Source organism: Linepithema humile, chromosome 6 (assembly GCF_040581485.1).
Source record: "Linepithema humile isolate Giens D197 chromosome 6, Lhum_UNIL_v1.0, whole genome shotgun sequence".
In the NCBI taxonomy this organism is placed as follows: domain Eukaryota; kingdom Metazoa; phylum Arthropoda; class Insecta; order Hymenoptera; family Formicidae; genus Linepithema; species Linepithema humile.
Window position 1 is genome coordinate 12,904,911 of NC_090133.1, and position 19,922 is coordinate 12,924,832.

At 31.0% G+C, this 19,922-nt stretch overlaps 4 long non-coding RNA genes across 4 annotated transcripts; 3 read left to right on the top strand and 1 right to left on the bottom strand.

Moving 5' to 3' along the window:
* The first annotated feature begins 121 nt into the window (after positions 1-121).
* LOC137000519 (uncharacterized) lies at positions 122-6,582 on the top strand. The gene is made up of 4 exons (XR_010890782.1): positions 122-545; positions 1,450-1,628; positions 4,117-5,727; positions 6,445-6,582. It is a non-coding gene; the product is annotated as an uncharacterized lncRNA (long non-coding RNA).
* A 1,985-nt stretch (positions 6,583-8,567) lies between these two features.
* LOC105675215 (uncharacterized) lies at positions 8,568-10,201 on the top strand. Its single transcript, XR_001101234.2, has 5 exons — positions 8,568-8,836; positions 8,923-9,120; positions 9,534-9,728; positions 9,811-9,946; positions 10,019-10,201. It is a non-coding gene; the product is annotated as an uncharacterized lncRNA (long non-coding RNA).
* Positions 10,202-10,692: 491 nt separating this feature from the next.
* LOC137000393 (uncharacterized) lies at positions 10,693-14,126 on the top strand. Its single transcript, XR_010890643.1, has 3 exons — positions 10,693-11,826; positions 11,911-11,986; positions 12,067-14,126. It is a non-coding gene; the product is annotated as an uncharacterized lncRNA (long non-coding RNA).
* Positions 13,871-15,372, bottom strand: LOC105677891 (uncharacterized). Its single transcript, XR_010890642.1, has 5 exons — positions 15,086-15,372; positions 14,802-14,999; positions 14,194-14,388; positions 13,976-14,111; positions 13,871-13,903 (listed from the first exon to the last, which is right to left on the bottom strand). It is a non-coding gene; the product is annotated as an uncharacterized lncRNA (long non-coding RNA).
* Positions 15,373-19,922: the final 4,550 nt, after the last annotated feature.

The following is a 19,922-nucleotide window of genomic DNA, read 5'->3' on the forward strand; positions in this document are numbered from 1 at the left end:
AAAAATTTGAGATTTACTAAAATATGAGAAATTTTATTTCTTTAATTTTGGAATAATCGAAATACACTTACCTTCAAAAATATCAAATTATATGATATCAAATTATTGCAACGAATCTTTTGTAACAGATCTGCAATATTGGACAATACAGCATCTTCCCCTAACAGCACATGACATCATTCGAATATTCTGTACTCATACTGTGAATATACGTAATATATGTAAAATACTGAAAATATCCCTATAATATCTATCACAGTATATATTATTTCTCGTACATTTTCGTATATTCTCAGGATATACTCTTTTATTATCTCCTATAGTATATTAATTTTCGTACATTTTCGTATATTCTCAGGATATACTTTTAATATCTCTTATAATATATTATTTTTCGTATATTTTCGTATATTTTCAGAATATACTTTTGAAATACGCGCGAATTGACTTATTAGCGGATATGAATAGCAATGCCATCTTGGATATGTAATTGCCGGCACATGTCTCTTTCCTGCGATCTCTGCGGTCTCTTGCCACATGTCGACGTAAGTATGCATATAATTTTATAATCGCAAGTAATCCTTTTTTCCTCCTTTGTTAAAACACATGAGAATAAATTTATATAAAATATATTTACACACATGAAAGATATTTTTCATAATATTCTTTCTATTTCACAATAAGATAAATCACAAGCGCAAGTTAACCTTCAAATTGGTTATCGGTTAAACTTGTGATTTATTTTATCGTGATCTAATATATTTGATGTAAAATTTATTTGTATTTGTATTTGAAGTTTTTATTGAAGCGTTGCCAAAGAAAAGCCGTAAATTATCTTCTATAAAGTACGTCTGTTTTTTGAACGCATAGACTATTGAAGTACACACGCTAATGGGACACAAAATAAGGAGTAAGTATAATTAGGCAACAATTTATATTAAGTCTTTTTAATTTAATTTGATTTTTGCTTGTTTGAAACCTTTGATTAATTATTTTTTTATAGTTGCATTACATTGATATGGATGGCATCCGATTGATCACATTGCATATATCAACGTAATGCAAATATAAAAGAATAATTTATCAAAGTATATTTCGAACAAGCAAAAATCAAAGTAAATTAAAAAAACTTAATATAAATTGTTGTCCAATTATACTTGCTCGTTATTTTGTGTCCCACTAGCTGTGACAAAATTGTCTGATATGCACTAGCGTATGTATCTCTACATGTATATTTACCTCTATATAGCTTTACCTCTATATAGCTTTTCGCAAAGGTGGTACTCTCGATTGACCATAGGCCATTCACAGCAACCATCTAGTGGAAAAATTCCAGGCACTGATAGCTGTGATCAATTGCAATGTGGTCAATTGGGTGCCACCCTATTGATATACATCAAAGATATGTATTTGTTCATATTCTTACTTGAAATTAATATTTTGTTATAGCGTTGCCACAAGGAAACGTTGCCAAAAGGAAACTGCTAAAAGAAAACATTGCCAAAAGGAAATATTGGCTTTCACTTTTAAAAAGGAATATATTGCTGGAATCTGCTGGAACATAGAGGTATACCTATACATATCTGTATACATACGCATCAGTTTCATCACAGCTAGTGGGACACAAAGTAAGTACATAATGTTGCTTGTGTGTTTTGGTACAGTACTTTTTACGTACAGTACACAGATTGATTGTTTAATTGTATAAGCATTTATGTACAAATTATATGTGTGTTCATTATTGAGTAGATTTATGTTAATGTGTGTATAGGAGGAACAGATAGAGGGTATATGTATCTGTATGTGTATTTGTGCCCATAGTTATTCCAATTAATATGTTTAATATTATTATGTTCAAAAAGTATGTGAGTGAATGAGTGTGTATGTGTGTGTGTGTGTGTTCAACTACAGACAGAAAGAATGTACAATCAGGCCAGTTGCTATCTACTCGGATATACAGATACACACATATACACACATACTATTTAGACATACTAATAGAATAATATAAATGGAAATAAAATAATATCAGACATACCAATGAAATAGCCAAACACAAATACATACATACACTCACATCATCCTTATCTACTCCCTCAGCATACACACACTAATAGTACATCTGCTCAATAATGGACATGTAGTTATAGGGCGTTTGGAAACTCTCTTACACTTCTTGAAGTGATTCGGAACTCAAAAAGAAGGGAAAAAAGCTATAAACATAGGTCCCGAAATGAGTTGTTTCCAAATTATAGCCACTTTTATGTCAAAAAAATTAATTTTTATAATTATAATAATCATAATTTATTTTATAGTCTTTTAATATAAAGAGCTTTATTTTGGACTATTTTAGCGTTAAGGCCGGAGCACAGACTTTTACATAAAGCATAACGCATAAGCATAAGGAAATTGATTGGTCTATATATAAGCATAAGCAAATGCATAAGGAAATGGACCAATCAATTTCCTTATGCTTATGCGTTATGCTTTATGCAAAAGTCTGTGCTCCGGCCATTACCCAGGATGCACCACGTAGAGGTACAGTCCGCTTAGCATCCCTCTTAAAAAAATTTTTTTACATTTTTTAAAATTAATTTTTTTCCAATTTTTAATTTTTTTCAATTTTCCGGTATTTGTAAACACGATAATTAATTATTTTTAAAATTAAAGATAAACATAACTAGGTATTTAAATAGAATTAAATAAGATGTTTTAAATGACAAAAGTAACTATAACTCAGATCTATAACTCAGAAACAACTAATTTCCAGATCTATGTTTATATAGCTTTCTTTCCTTCTTTGTGAGTTCCGAATCACTTCAAGAAGTAGTGCGGGCGAATTTCCGTATACCCTGTGTGAATGTCTATACAGTTAAAAGATCAATATGTGTACTGTACGTAAAGATCCAATTACACCTAAAATAGCAACTTTTAAATAGTGCTAGAGCAAAATCTTTCTATTTTTTATAATTATGCTTGGAGACTTTTGATCAATAAGTCTCATAAGCTACAAAATATCAGTTTCAAAATATCAATTTTTGATGGTTTGTATCCTTTCTTTTTTAAAATTTTTTCAAATTATTTTGACTTTTGCAAACTATTATATTTCGGCTAAAGATGGTTCAAAAATAGATCGAAATGTTCCGGAATTTATTAAATAATATTTTAAACTAATATTACTGTGCTGGCTTATAATTACCTTTTTAATTTTGTTCTGAAGCTTGTTTTGTGTTTTAATTTTTTTATATACAGTAATTTTAATCTAACAGATAATTATGTTGGAAAAGAAGTAAAAGAAAAAAATTTCAGATAAAAGTCATAGGATTGTAACATAATACAGTAATTACAACATTATACAATTTGTAACATGCAGCTACATACTTTTTCTGAAAAATAACTATGCGTTTTCTTTGGACTAATAGATTTATCATTAGTCTGTGTATAAAGATATAGTAAAATGATCGAAAAGTAAATAATCAATTTTTTGCTATTTTATCTTTATAACTTTTTATGCAGATGTTACAAGAAATTGATTTATATATAAAACAATTAAGATAGTTTCATTTAAAAAAATTGAGTTGACTTTTAAACTCCGAAACCTTTTTATCTAGGAGAATTTCGTTCAATTCATTTTATAATTTCTTGAAATAATTGTTATCTTAAAAATTTTTTTCATAAATGCTTCTTTTCCGAAATAATTGCCTGTTAATATTAAAATGATTCACTCGTAAGCCCGTATCAGACTACGCATTGAAGATTGAGATTAAAGATTAAATATTGAAATTTGACCAATCAGCACAAAAATTTATCTCCTTTTGTTTTTATTGGCCAAAATTTAATATTTAATCTTCAATCTTCAATGCGTAGCCTGATAGGGCTTATAGCTTTACACTCTTACTGAATATATATAATTGTAAATATATATAACATAATAAATACATATATAAATAAATATAATACACGTATATAATAAATATATAAATATATAAATAATAAATATATATATAAGCATATATATATAATATAAAAAATATATAAAATACATAATTTTCTACTATTTGACTAATATACTAATCTGGTTTGCATTTATAATCATAAATATTATATCTTATACAGATATAACATTTGTTTAAAAATGGAAGTACATGAAAAACGTAAAAGAAACGATACGCCATACGTATCAAGGAGACACTTAAAGAGAGTGGCTGCACAAGAATCTGAAATTGTTTCTAGCGTTTTGATGCATGAAAGCTCGTCATATAATACGAACAATGAATGTGCAACAGATTTAAACAATGATTGTCCGATGAATTCTAAAATAATAAATATCGAACATAATACAGAATGGAATGAAAATAATGAAATATTTGAATATGAAAATGATAATGCATTCCAACAATCGGATGAACATAATAATACATCGGATGAACACAATAATACATCGGATAAACACAATAATACATCAGATTCACAACAATTTGTTAATATTTCACTTAATGAATCATCAAGTGATGTAACATTTGAAAGTAGAAATAAAAGAGACAACAGCTTACAACATGATCTTGCAATTTGGGCTGTAGAACATCAAATTACGCATATTGCTTTAGGAGCACTGTTATGTAGATTAAAGAAACATTCTTGTTTCTCAACTTTATCATTGGATGCACGATCGCTTTTGAAAACACCTAGACATCAAGAAATACGCACAGTTACGCCAGGGTCATATTATCATTTTGGACTATCAAATTCTATTAAAAAAATATTAACATTTATAAAGGATATTAATTACATTAGAATAGCTGTGAACATTGATGGCCTACCATTATCCAAATCATCCCAGCAACAATTTTGGCCCATATTAGGCTCTGTTCTTCCATATGACAATGTTTTCATAATTGGTATTTATCATGGATATGAAAAACCAGCGAATGTTAATGAATTTTTACAAGATTTCGTTAATGAGGCTGAAGAAATATGTGCAAATGGAATTAATATAAATGGTCGGAATGTACCATGCAGATTTGAAGCTTTAATTTGTGATGCGCCAGCCAAATCATTTGTTTTAAGTATAAAAGGACATTCTGGATACCATAGCTGCACGAAATGTATCACGGAAGGCGAATATATAGAAAACCGATTATGTTTTCCACAAATAGATGCACCGCTCAGAACAGATAATGATTTCATACAAAAAATTGATGAAAATTATCATAAACCAGACACAACCTGCAATTTATTAAATATACCTTATTTCAACCCTGTAACCAACGTTCCGTTAGACTATATGCATTTAATATGTTTGGGAGTTATGCGCAAATTATTAAATTTATGGCTTGCTGGTTCACTATCTTATCGATTACCATATAGAGCCGTTAACGAAATTTCGATACGCTTAGTAACTCAATTAAAACAATCGATACCCATAGAATTTGCACGTAAACCACGAAAACTAGATTGCCTCAAATTGTGGAAAGCAACTGAGTACAGATTAATATTATTATATACGGGTCCGTTGGCGTTTAAATCTGTATTTAAAAAAAATGTGTATCTACATTTTATGACGTTACATGTGATTATGAGAATATTATCATCAGAAGACTTACATAATTATTTGACCTACGTAGTCATAGTATAGACATTGTTCAAGATTTGCCGTTGAAAAATCAAAATGATGTCCAAGCAATGGAAACAAAAATAATGAATGATAAAGTTTACCAAAGTCAAATGGTGAGTTCATTATTATTTTAATCCAACAGAAATTATCTTTGAAGGTAGAACAATTTTATAATTTTTAAAATAATATGTTTTAAGATAATAGAATGATATATATATATATATATATATATATATATATATATATAGAAAATACAATTTTTAATCAAAGTCTTCTAGCGTTTTTGACTAGAGCAGTGAACCTGAAATAATTTTAATCACCATTAAACTTAGTTTGGATTAATCTGCTTCAGTCGGAAACACTATTAACATTTAGTTGAAATTTTGTGTCATCACACTTTTTAAATGTTATGTAAATTGTAATTACAATAGTCATTAGATTTATTATATTTACTATATATATTTGACTTAATCCATTAACTTAATGTACATAAGTTTCTAAAGAATAGAATAGACATGTATATACATATTAACCTTCAAACTTTTTCAATTACTTATTTATAAAATAAAGTTTTACAAATATAATATAAATTGACTTTTTTTAAATATTGTTTTCCAATTTAAAACTGATATCTTTATTTAGGGATGCTTTATATAAAAAATAATTTCCTAAAAAATAAAATATATAATATAATAAAATAAAATATAACATAATATAACACAATAAATATAATAATAATATAAAAATTGTATAGTTTTGGCTAAATACGTTTTAAAAATAATTCATAGAGAAATACGCAATATCTTATAACGCAATTTTTTATAATTTAGGTGAAACAATTGGTTCGTGTTACATGCAAAGATTTAAAAACGTCATGTATACAATTAATGAGGAAAATATTTTCCAATAATGTAGCTGTTAATTACAGCTGGTATGGAGCAAAAAAAAAGGAGAATTTTTCGCAGCTGCAAATTTGTAAGATAATTATGTGTAAGTGAAATAAATTAAATATAATCATTTTATATTAATAAAATGATTTCTTATAATTGAAAGATAGATACTTGTATATTTTACAAATAATTACTATAGTTTCTTTTATTTAACGATGTAAAAAGAAAGTACACAGCAATGTTACGATTATTAAACATTCCTTTTTATATAATGAAAATCAATATACAAACATTTTTTAGTCTCTAGATTAGATTTAAGAAATTTGTTTTAAAATTATTAAATATGAACAATTTCTAAAAATATATTACATTTTTCAGACGTAATAAGAAAAGTGCATCAAAATGCAACCGATGAAGAGATTTCCGCTCCAATCAAAATTTGGTTAGCCCATGCAAAAGAACGTATGGGGAGAGCGGAAAAGGAGCAAAACGCAACAGATCAGGAATGAATGGAAACTGACGGCATTAGATCCTTGTGTCATAGCAACTACGTAGCAGTGGCCAATCCTGGTGGTTAAGCCTGGGTGTCGTTTCTAGAATTTAGCGACATGCGATCAGGGACCCAGTTACTTGTTTCCGCGCGTTTCTCGTTCACGTTGGTTGAGCGACTGAGAACTCGTACTATTTTTTTTTGTTTTCGAATGATTTTACTCTAACGGTTATTTTTAGTCTAGTTAAGCGCGAAAGGGACACGTCGACAAATAAGAGTAAGGAATAAATCATAGCGACAAAAAGGAGCACGCCATTAAATTGTTATGCGTAATTCCATTAAGTTTAAAATCTGAGAGAGACCGTCAATACGACGGATATAGAAATATATTTTTGTTTGTTTTCTTACGTTATTTATACGTTGACCGCGCAAATTTTTCGCGAAAGCTATATGAAATGCGACGCAAAGAACGTCGGGTCGCAGCATTCTTGTTGCATCCTCGCGCAGTTTCGTAATAAAAAGATTGGCGTACTGCCTCTTATTTTCGTCGCACATTTATACTCGCGTGAATTGGTCGATCTTTCTTTATTAATTTCTTCATAATTATTTTAACTGTCTACCTGCACACGAGAGGTCTTTTAGGAATCATCAAACACTCTGCTTATATATACAGGATTGCTCAGTTTATACCTGTATATATACTTCTATATATTTTATGTTTAACGTTCTAAACATTTCAAATGTTTATGTTTAATGTTCTGATGTTCCAAATGTTTATTAATGTGATAGTAGATATAAGATTATAAAAACTGTATACTTCTAGATTTGTCAAATGTTTGTATATTTCTCATTTATATGTATCTCATTGATATATATATATATATACACACACACACACACACACAGTTGTCTTATGTATATTTACATTATATATTATATATATATATATATATATATATATATATACTTATTATTGATCTTAATTTATATATATATATATAAATACATTAGAAACTATATGTATATATATATAATACAAATCTTAATAAATATCGATTTATAAAATATAGAGTACAAATTAAATGAACCTAATCCTAATTTAATAAACCTAACCTAATCAATATATATGCATGATATACAAGTAACATGCTGAAAATATACTGTTGACGTACTATAGATATCCTTGGTATATACCATAAGATCTTGTCAGTATATACTACGAAGTAAAATAGACGGACATTAGAACATGCTTAGTACATACTCAGTAAGTCATAGTACGTATATCAAATATTCTGAGAACGTACGCAATATACTTTTGCGATGTTCTCCGAATATTCTCAGAATCTACATGTGCTGTTAGGGTCATTATTTCCATGGCATCACACAATGTCGATGTGGACATGATTACAATTCCGAAAATGACGATCGAAATATGATCTCGCCGTATTTTCCACACAGTCGGTAAAGATATGTAAGATGATTAGAATCTATTAACGATACGACGACACAACGTGCACGTACACCAGGTCACACAAATGCCTTGACATATGAAGTTGCACGAGTGTCAAGGCATATCGAGTCGGCGTGTTCCGACTCTATATATTTTTACATCATGACTGTGACATCCGGCAACGCTGTTATGGCTGTGTGAAAGCAGCTGGAGTGAAGTAAAGCAATGTGACAAGTTAGGTTAATAAATCGCCTACGTACGCGTCCGTGTGACGGTAACCGACGGCTAAGCACACACGGACACGTGACGTAGACGATTTTTGCTTGCGTGCGTGCTTTCCCTGTCGCGATGCCTTGGTGTCAGCGGTTTCTAGTTTGCATCACCGGAGTAAGGTAAGATTTAATATATTATACACTTGAAAATTGCGTGCTACATTTCATTAAGTTTTTAAAATTTTTATTAAATTAATTTTTTTCAGAGAAAGAGACAGAAGTTTATCGTGAAGAAGTGAATCTCGGCCTATTGGTACTAGGATACATGATCGCAGATAAGTTTATTTATATTCACACATAATCCTTTTTATTACAGAAGTTTTACTACATATTATTAATTTTCAGGTGTTCTACATTGGAAGGAAAAGGATAAACTTTGAACAAAGTATGGACAAAATAATGAAGTGAGTGATGTGGCATTATGCATAATGCCCGAGATCAGTCGGGCAGAGTGATAAATATTTGTTAATTTTTAATTTAAAAATTGCTTTAACCAGGCAATGTAAATAAAAATAAATATAGATAAATATTAATATAAATAGATAATATTAATAAAAATAAATATAATTATATAGATAAATAAATATATAAATATATAATATATATTTATTTATATTTATTGCCTGGTTAAAGCAATTTTTAAATTAAAAATTAACAAATATTTATCACTCTGCCCGACTGATCTCGGGCATTATGCATAATGCCAATTGACAATTACTATATATATATATATATATATATATATATATATATATATATATTTATTGAAATAGCTATGTAGTACTTTAAATACTAATTTAATAAATTATTAATATAGATTTAACTGGGTATGCCAATGTGATTGCGGAATGGTACGAGGCAGACTTAACATTACAGCAACAAAATTCACTGGAGGATTGGGCAATCTGGCTGAAAGGAGTTGTTACTAACCTACTGTGCTTAAACCATTTGAAGAGAAACCAACGTTCGCTAAAGCTGCACGTCAATTTTTGCTCAAATGGTCGTTTTATAGGTATTTCTTATTTTTTATTACATTGGTAATCAAATATATTTGTTTTGCATTTTTAATAACATTTACATTTTGTTTTTCATAGCTCGATGATTATCCGGGATCTCACTTTGAGAAGCACGGCGAGTTTCGGATCTTTTCATCTCATCAGCAATTTATTAATATAGATTTAACAATATAAATGAATCTCGGTCTATTGGTACCAGGATACATGATCGCAGGTAAGTTTATATTTATATTCACACATAATCCTTCTTATTACAGATGTTTTACTACATATTATTAATTTTCAGGTGTTCTAGAAGCCAATCTGTTACCAAGAACAATGAAGAAAAAGATTGATGTGTATAGATATATAGGTTATGGACAAAGTAATGAATGTGGCATTGTGCATAATGCCCGAGATCATTCGGGCAGAGTGATAAATATTTATTAATTTTTAATTTAAAAATTGCTTCAACCAGGCAATATAAATATAAATAAATATTAGTAAATATATATTATATATTTATATATTTACTTATTTATATTTATATTGCGTGGTTAAAGCGATTTTTAAATTAAAAATTAACAAATATTAATTGACAATTATTATATATATATATTTATTTATTTATTTATCACTCTGCCAGATGAACACCGACCATCAAGACTGGTCTCGGACATTATGCATAATGCCTCATTTATCACTTTGTCTATACATATACATTATAAATGTAATATACATTATAAAAGTGTAATATGTAAATATATATTAACTTTTGAATAAAAAATGATATTAACATATGCTAAAAAAATAAAAAAATTTGGTTTTTTTATTTCCGATGCTTAGGACGCCCACAATCAGGTTAAAAATTTTGGGTGTTATATATTTTTTTTATATAATAAATTATATTTACAGTGAGTTAGAAAAAATTTATAAAAAAATAATATATAATAATACACAATTAAGTACAAAATATTTTGCACAGATTTTTTGAATTGTCATGGTAACGTAATATTATAATAAATAACACCTAGTTACACTGAAATGGAGGCACAAAAAAAATCAAAAAATGAATCGTAATAATTTTTTCTCAAATTTATCACCGGCAGATAGAGGCAAGATAGTGGGATTGCGTCAAACAGGATGTAAAATGGCAGAAATTGCAAGAATTGTTGGATGCTCTCGACAAACCGTTTCATTGTGGGTTAAAAAACATGAAGAAGGAGGAATGGAGAATCTTGAAGATCACAGAAAAAATAATTGTGCTCCACAGAAGACTACACCGGAGCAGAATGAGGAAATAGTAAGAGCTGTAGACGAAAATCCCTTCGATCCAGTCGCAAATGTATTAAGGAACAGGGAATTAAATATTTCTACAGAAACCGTAAGACGTCGTCTACGTGCTGCAGGTGTGCACTCACATCCTGCAACAAAGAAAATAGAGCTCAAGCCGCAACATAGAATGGAAAGAGTACAATTCGCAAGAGAATATTTAAATACACCTCAAGAGGAATGGAATGCCGTCATTTGGATGGACGAAAAAGTATTTTCATCCTCAGAAGATGGGCGACGTAGAGTCTGGCGACCAAATGGATCGCGTTTAAATCCCAAATATGTTATCCCATCAGGAAAAAGCGGCAGAATCACATTAGGATTCTGGGGAAGTATGACTTCAAGTGGATTGTTAAATCTACAAGAGATATCTCCACGAATGGATGCCGAAGAATACGTGGAAATTCTTCAAGAAGTATTAAAACCTGGCATTAGAAGAATTTTTCCGGAAGAACAATATCCAGTTGTAAAAGTAGTGCAAGATAATAGTGCCGTCCATACATCAAGATTGGTGCAAGCATGGTTCGACGAAAATCCAGACATTCAAAAAATTCGATGGCCAGCAAAGTCTCCTGATCTAAATCCAATAGAAAATGTGTGGGGTCAAATGGTATCATCATGGAGAGCTGGCGAACTCCGAACAAAAGAAGCCTTACGGAACAATGTGCATCAAGTTTGGCAGCAATTATCGCAACGACAAGATTACACGCAAAACTTAATCAACTCAATGCCAAGAAGATTGCAACAAGTTATAGACAATGACGGATACTGGATACCGTATTAGTAAGTATAATGCTATATATGCTACACACACACATACACACACGCGCGCACACAAAATTAATTGTTGAATATTTTTTGTTTCAGGTATGCAGATGACACAGAAGAAATAGAAATTTAAAGTTAAATAAATAGAAAATTATTGATATTGGATATCCAATAAGTAAGTACTATATCTATATTAACTAAAATATAAGAAATAAAAAATTAATATTAATAATTTCAATTTTTACTGTGTTTCAGGATGTTTCAGGATAAACCGAGTCCACTGGATCAACCCAGTTTTTTGTAAAAACAAGCTTGCACCTGAAAAATAGAGAGTATAGGTATCCAGTATCCTTCATTTTCTGTAACTTGCTGCAATTTTCTTGGCGTTGAATTGATTAAGTTTTGCGTGTAATCTTGTCGCTTCAATAATTGCTGCCAAACTTGATGCACATTGTTCCATAAAGCTTCTTTTGTTCGGAGTTCGCCAGCTCTCCATGATGATACCATTTGACCCCACACATTTTCTATTGGATTTAGATCAAGAGACTTTGCTGGCCATCGAATTTTTTAAATGTCTGGATTTTCGTCGAACCATGCTTGCACCAATCTTGATGTATGGACGGCACTATTATCTTGCACTACTTTTATAACTGGATATTGTTCTTCCGGAAAAATTCTTCTAATGCCAGGTTTTAATACTTCTTGAAGAATTTCCACGTATTCTTCGGCATCCATTCGTGGAGATATCTCTTGTAGATTTAACAATCCACTTGAAGTCATACTTCCCCAGAATCCTAATGTGATTCTGCCGCTATTTCCTGATGGGATAACATACTTGGAATTTAAACGCGATCCATTTGGTCGCCAAACTCTACGTCGCCCATCTTCTGAGGATGAAAATACTTTTTCGTCCATCCAAATGACGGCATTCCATTCCTCTTGAGGTGTATTTAAATATTCTCTTGCGAATTGTACTCTTCCATCCTATGTTGCGGCTTGAGCTCTATTTTCTTTGTTGCAGGATGTGAGTGTACACCTGCAGCACGTAGACGGCGTCTTACGGTTCTGTAGAAATATTTAATTCCCTGTTCCTTAATACGTTTGCGACTGGATCGAAGGGATTTTCGTCTACAGCTTTTACTATTTCCTCATTCTGCTCCGGTGTAGTCTTCTGTGGAGCACAATTATTTTTTCTGTGATCTTCAAGATTCTCTATTCCTCCTTCTTCATGTTTTATAACCCATAAAGCAACAGTTTGATAGCTGAATCCCACAATTCTTGCAATTTTTGATTTTTTATGTCCTGTTTAGTGTAATCCTACTTGACTCTGCCTCTGTCTGCCGTATTTGTGTGTTGCATGTTTTGTATATTAAAATGTTTAATAAAATGTTTAATGTTTAATAAAATGTTTCATGTTTAATAAAATGTTTAATGTTTATTAATGTTTAATAAATGTAATTCACTGTAAATATAATTTATTATAAAAAAAATATATATAATACCCAAAATAAAAATATATAACACCCAAAATTTTTAACCTGATTGTGGGCGTCCTAAGCATCGGAAATAAAAAAACCAAATTTTTTTATTTTTTTAGCATATGTTAATATCATTTTTTATTCAAAAGTTAATATATATTTACATATTACACTTTTATAATGTATATTACATTTATAATGTATATGTATAGACAAAGTGATAAATGAGGCATTATGCATAATGTCCGAGACCAGTCATGATGGTCGGTGTTCATCTGGCAGAGTGATAAATAAATAAATAAATATATATATATAATAATTGTCAATTAATATTTGTTAATTTTTAATTTAAAAATCGCTTTAACCACGCAATATAAATATAAATAAGTAAATATATAAATATATAATATATATTTACTAATATTTATTTATATTTATATTGCCTGGTTGAAGCAATTTTTAAATTAAAAATTAATAAATATTTATCACTCTGCCCGAATGATCTCGGGCATTATGCACAATGCCACATTCATTACTTTGTCCATAACCTATATATCTATACACATCAATCTTTTTCTTCATTGTTCTTGGTAACAGATTGGCTTCTAGAACACCTGAAAATTAATAATATGTAGTAAAACATCTGTAATAAGAAGGATTATGTGTGAATATAAATATAAACTTACCTGCGATCATGTATCCTGGTACCAATAGACCGAGATTCATTTATATTGTTAAATCTATATTAATAAATTGCTGATGAGATGAAAAGATCCGAAACTCGCCGTGCTTCTCAAAGTGAGATCCCGGATAATCATCGAGCTATGAAAAACAAAATGTAAATGTTATTAAAAATGCAAAACAAATATATTTGATTACCAATGTAATAAAAAATAAGAAATACCTATAAAACGACCATTTGAGCAAAAATTGACGTGCAGCTTTAGCGAACGTTGGTTTCTCTTCAAATGGTTTAAGCACAGTAGGTTAGTAACAACTCCTTTCAGCCAGATTGCCCAATCCTCCAGTGAATTTTGTTGCTGTAATGTTAAGTCTGCCTCGTACCATTCCGCAATCACATTGGCATACCCAGTTAAATCTATATTAATAATTTATTAAATTAGTATTTAAAGTACTACATAGCTATTTCAATAAATATATATATATATATATATATATATATATATATATATATATAGTAATTGTCAATTGGCATTATGCATAATGCCCGAGATCAGTCGGGCAGAGTGATAAATATTTGTTAATTTTTAATTTAAAAATTGCTTTAACCAGGCAATAAATATAAATAAATATATATTATATATTTATATATTTATTTATCTATATAATTATATTTATTTTTATTAATATTATCTATTTATATTAATATTTATCTATATTTATTTTTATTTACATTGCCTGGTTAAAGCAATTTTTAAATTAAAAATTAACAAATATTTATCACTCTGCCCGACTGATCTCGGGCATTATGCATAATGCCACATCACTCACTTCATTATTTTGTCCATACTTTGTTCAAAGTTTATCTTTTTCCTTCCAATGTAGAACACCTGAAAATTAATAATATGTAGTAAAACTTCTGTAATAAAAAGGATTATGTGTGAATATAAATAAACTTATCTGCGATCATGTATCCTAGTACCAATAGGCCGAGATTCACTTCTTCACGATAAACTTCTGTCTCTTTCTCTGAAAAAAATTAATTTAATAAAAATTTTAAAAACTTAATGAAATGTAGCACGCAATTTTCAAGTGTATAATATATTAAATCTTACCTTACTCCGGTGATGCAAACTAGAAACCGCTGACACCAAGGCATCGCGACAGGGAAAGCACGCACGCAAGCAAAAATCGTCTACGTCACGTGTCCGTGTGTGCTTAGCCGTCGGTTACCGTCACACGGACGCGTACGTAGGCGATTTATTAACCTAACTTGTCACATTGCTTTACTTCACTCCAGCTGCTTTCACACAGCCATAACAGCGTTGCCGGATGTCACAGTCATGATGTAAAAATATATAGAGTCGGAACACGCCGACTCGATATGCCTTGACACTCGTGCAACTTCATATGTCAAGGCATTTGTGTGACCTGGTGTACCTGACGTGAAACATAAGACGGTGTCGTTATGGCTCCTGCACATTAGGATGCGATAACGCTTACCGCGCGACAAGAAGCAACGCGGTAGCCAATCAATCTTTCACTCTCGCTCTTTCAGAAAAGTTGTCAGTTGGTTGGCTATCGCGTTGCTTTTGATCGCGCGGCAAGTGTTGCCGTGTCCTGTGTGCAGGAGCTATTAGAATGAAGACGCGGCTGACGCAACAGATAGTCGATAGTTATTTGTTCAGCAAAGAAAGCAACTCGGCGAGCATACAATGATTCTTTAATATGATTGGTTTTCATTTATAATTTTTCGCTTGATCTACGTGTAAAAATCAATCATAATAAAAAATAATTTAGCACTTACCGAGCTGCTTTGTCTGCTGAACGTAGCCGTTGCAACTGAACATATGCGACTGGTAGAGGAAGCAAAATGTGCAGGTTCAAGAAAGAAATGTTGATTTCAAGTATCTGATGTTCTTCACTAAAGAATTATAGTAAGCTAATTTATTGAAATAAGAGTAATTACTTGTTTTGAGATAACATTGTTGTGCGAAATATAAAAATCTTATTTCAAATGATAAATTTTGTTCTTAGAATAAACATGTTTATTTGAATTGAAAATATGGATTTACTTTAAACAAAAACAAATTTCTTGTTTCAAAATTATATTCCGCTATTTCTGAATCTATTGCATGGAATTGAAAGAAATACACTAAATTTTTCTGGTCTAATAAATTTTCTTATATTAATATATTATCAAATATTTAAATTAACCAAATCTGACTTTTCTTCGATAAAATTTTATAATATTCTTCAACGGAAAATAATTACTTTTTTTGAGTATATGATGATGAGCTTATCAATTTGTGACGAGTATATTTTAAGACTATTATCAAGAAAATATTCTTTATTAAAGATAATTGTTACTTAAAAAAAGAAAAGTAAACCGAGTAATTACTTTTCTTAGCAATAGAATATTTTTCTCTGTGTACATATGTAACATGGTCAACAACTTTCGTATTATAAGTTATATTGATGCGGTGTAGTGTATATCACACATTTATCGAATAAAAGTACACCATACATGGCCTGTCCCAAAAATAATGAGACTATTTTTGGCAAGCTAGTCAGAAGGGTCGGAGGATGGATCTATTGGACAGAGCGGTTGGTAAGGGATGTTAGGTATACAGTCTGACCCAATTCAGTTGTCTCCGAGCCGTTTCAACATTCAGATCGCCAGCAAAGCGTGAAGATGTTTTAGTGTCGCATCACGGTCAAAAATGCAACGCAGTTTGGAGCAGCGGTACGCGATAAAATTTTGCGTCAAACTCAGTAAATCCGCTACCGACACGCTTGAAATGTTAAGACAAGCCTATAGGAACAAGACTTTGTCGAAAGCACAAATGTGTAAGTGGCACAAGACGTTCAAAAAAAGAAGAGAAGACGCGAAGGACGAACAACGTTCAGGGCGCCCATCAACGTCCAGAACTGCCGATAATGTGACTCAAGTGAAGTCTGTTTTGAACTCTAACCGATGTTTGAGTATGAGGTTAATCATAGATAAGGTGGGACTGCCGAAATCGGATTGCATCGTATCATTTCGGAAGATTTGAACATACGAAAACCTGATTTCTCTACCACGACAACGCGCCAAGTCATTCATCGCTTCAAGTGAGAGAATTTTTGGCCAAGAAAAATGTGGCAATGCTTCCCCACCCACCATACAGTCCGGACCTGGCCCCGACCGACTTTTTTTGTTCCAGAGATTCAAATTCGGCCTGAAAGGACACCGTTTTGGGACAATTGAAAAAGTCCAAACAGCCGCGACAAGTGCTCTGAAAAGCATTCCTGATCGAGACTTCCCGTGCTGCTACTAAAAATGGCAGCAACGCTGCAACCGCTGTATTGACACTCAAGGATCCTACTTTGAAAAAAATTAAGTGGATTTGAACCTATTTTTAATAAAATGATAATCTAGAATTAGTCTCATTACTTTTGGGACAGACCATGTATATATTATATCAAAGGTGTAGTAGATACTTACTAAGATATTCACATTCACCAACATATCACATACACTTATTTTACTTAATACGAATTTTTAACAAATTTGGTCACTCGCACTACACTGCTCTGGATTAATATAAGCAGTCTCGAGTGTGCACCAAAGTAACAGAGCAATGTAGTGCGAGTGACCAAATTCACTATTATTACCCTAACAGCACACGATATCCTGCGTATCATCCCATTTTCATACTCATTCTACTGTGATTATCCGTTAAATACTGAGATCAATCCTATAATATCTTTTGCAGTATTATTCGCACACGTATAATCTCAGGTTTGACTCAAACGTACGGAAGTGATACGTACGCACTTTTATCGCGCGCGTATAATCTCAGGTTTGACGAGACCAGCACTCAAGATCTATAGAGAGAAGGTTACCTCAGGAAAACCGGTTATGGGCGAGGGATGATGAAGTAAGGGGGGAGCTAGAAACAGCTTGGTGGCGAGGGGCGATGAAGGAAGGGGAGAGCATGATGATCTCATCGACAAACAGTAGCTGTCTGAGATAGCTTCTGTTTGCCAATGAGATCATCATTGCCTTTCTTGCCGCTCGCCCCGCTCAGCATTTGCCCCTCTTGCCGCTCATCTCTCTTTGCGCGTGAGGTAACCTTCTCTCTATAGATCTTGACCAGCACTAACCTGCGCCATTTACATACGTAATTCCTTTTCCCGCTTGCCCGGCATCAAGTGACACCACGCAACACCACGTATCCGAGGTTTTACTGATATCGAAGGTAATTCTTTTTTCCTTTAAGTTTTATTTCACCAAATAGTGAATAAAGTGTAAGAGCTAGATAGTGTTTGTATATAATTTTTGTAATATTTTTATTATTTTTTATGTATTTGTTAAATTATTTTGCTTAAAATATTTTAAGGTTATGTTCGTAAACTTGCATTATAATTGCCTCTCACCTCTTTGGTTCTTGGTTAAATATACAATATATTTTCTTAATTATTTTTTAAACAATGTCTTAAAAAGATGATTTAACATAAAACTGTTTTCAGTTCGCAGTATCGTTCCTTTGAAGTTCTCTAGCTTAGGCTTCTAGAACTTTATTTTATATTGTAAGTTTTATGTAAATATTTTTACGCTTACGGTCGTAATTTTGAAATACAAATATCAATTAATAAGAAATTGACTGATTAATTAACCTAATCTAAATTATCCTATACAATATATGAACGCGCGCGCGTTTCAGCGCTTGGCTGTGTAAATGTGTGCATGTATATGTGATCTACTGCAACATTCCCATTTTTATCCTATCTTGATACTGTCTTTAAACTATAGACCTTCCTGCAAAATTCTATGAAAGATGGTACCGCGGACATACGATGATTCCTAGAACGTACTACGTACATCGCAGTACATTTGAGAATGTTCTGAGAATATTACAATTATACTTTTGCGATATTCTCAGATTGTTCTCAGTATCTACATGTGCTGTTAGGGATATATTCAACTATTACAAGATTCCAGCAATATATCCATTTTGCATGGTAATAGAAAAACAGGTTTCCTCGGTTTTATTGTTTGCTTAACAAATATGTTCGAACTTTTTAATATTCTTAAAGAAAAAGGGCTGTCATATTTGTTAACTTACAAATTAAACCAGGATCACCTTGAAACATTTTTTAGTGCGCTACGCAGCAAAGGAGGTTTCAATAATAATCCTAACGCAAAACAATTTCAAAGTAGTTATAAAAGATTGCTTGTAAGACATGAAATTCAAGCATCAAAAAACGGAAATTGTGAAATTAATGATATCCAAATTTTATATGTGTCATCGATAAATATGAGTAATGTAAGCGATGGTTTATTTACAGAAGGTGATGATACAATATCTACTAATATATTTGATCACGATTATTTGTCAACCTTATAGTCACTGAGTGCGTATGTTGAAAAGGTAATCCAATATATTAGTGGATTTATTGTGAAAAAATTATTGCGAAGAATTTGCCACGTCTGTTCAAGCTTTTTAATAGCCAAATCCACCAACTCATCTTTAATAAAATTAAAAAATTAATTAATTTTTCCATCAGTTGATGTCATTAAAATAGCTCGAGTATGTGAAATGACCATTCGGGAAAATAAACATAAAATTTTTATTATAAAAAATATTAAAAATATTTTGATTACAAGGACATTCAAAACTGTCTGCCATTCAGTTTTTAATGACATCGAAATGACAGAACATATTATGCAACAAGAAGTATTAAATGACCACAAGACCACACTGATAAAAAATATTATTTTAACATATATCAATATACGGTTATTTCACGAAGGCAAATGTGCAACATTATGTGAACAAAAATATTTTATTAGACATAAGTTTTCAAAATTAATTCATTTTAAACATCAATAAATATATATTTTTCTTCAATGTGTCTATATTAATATCTGTTCGATTTAAATCAACTAAGAAAGCGGTGCGCTGC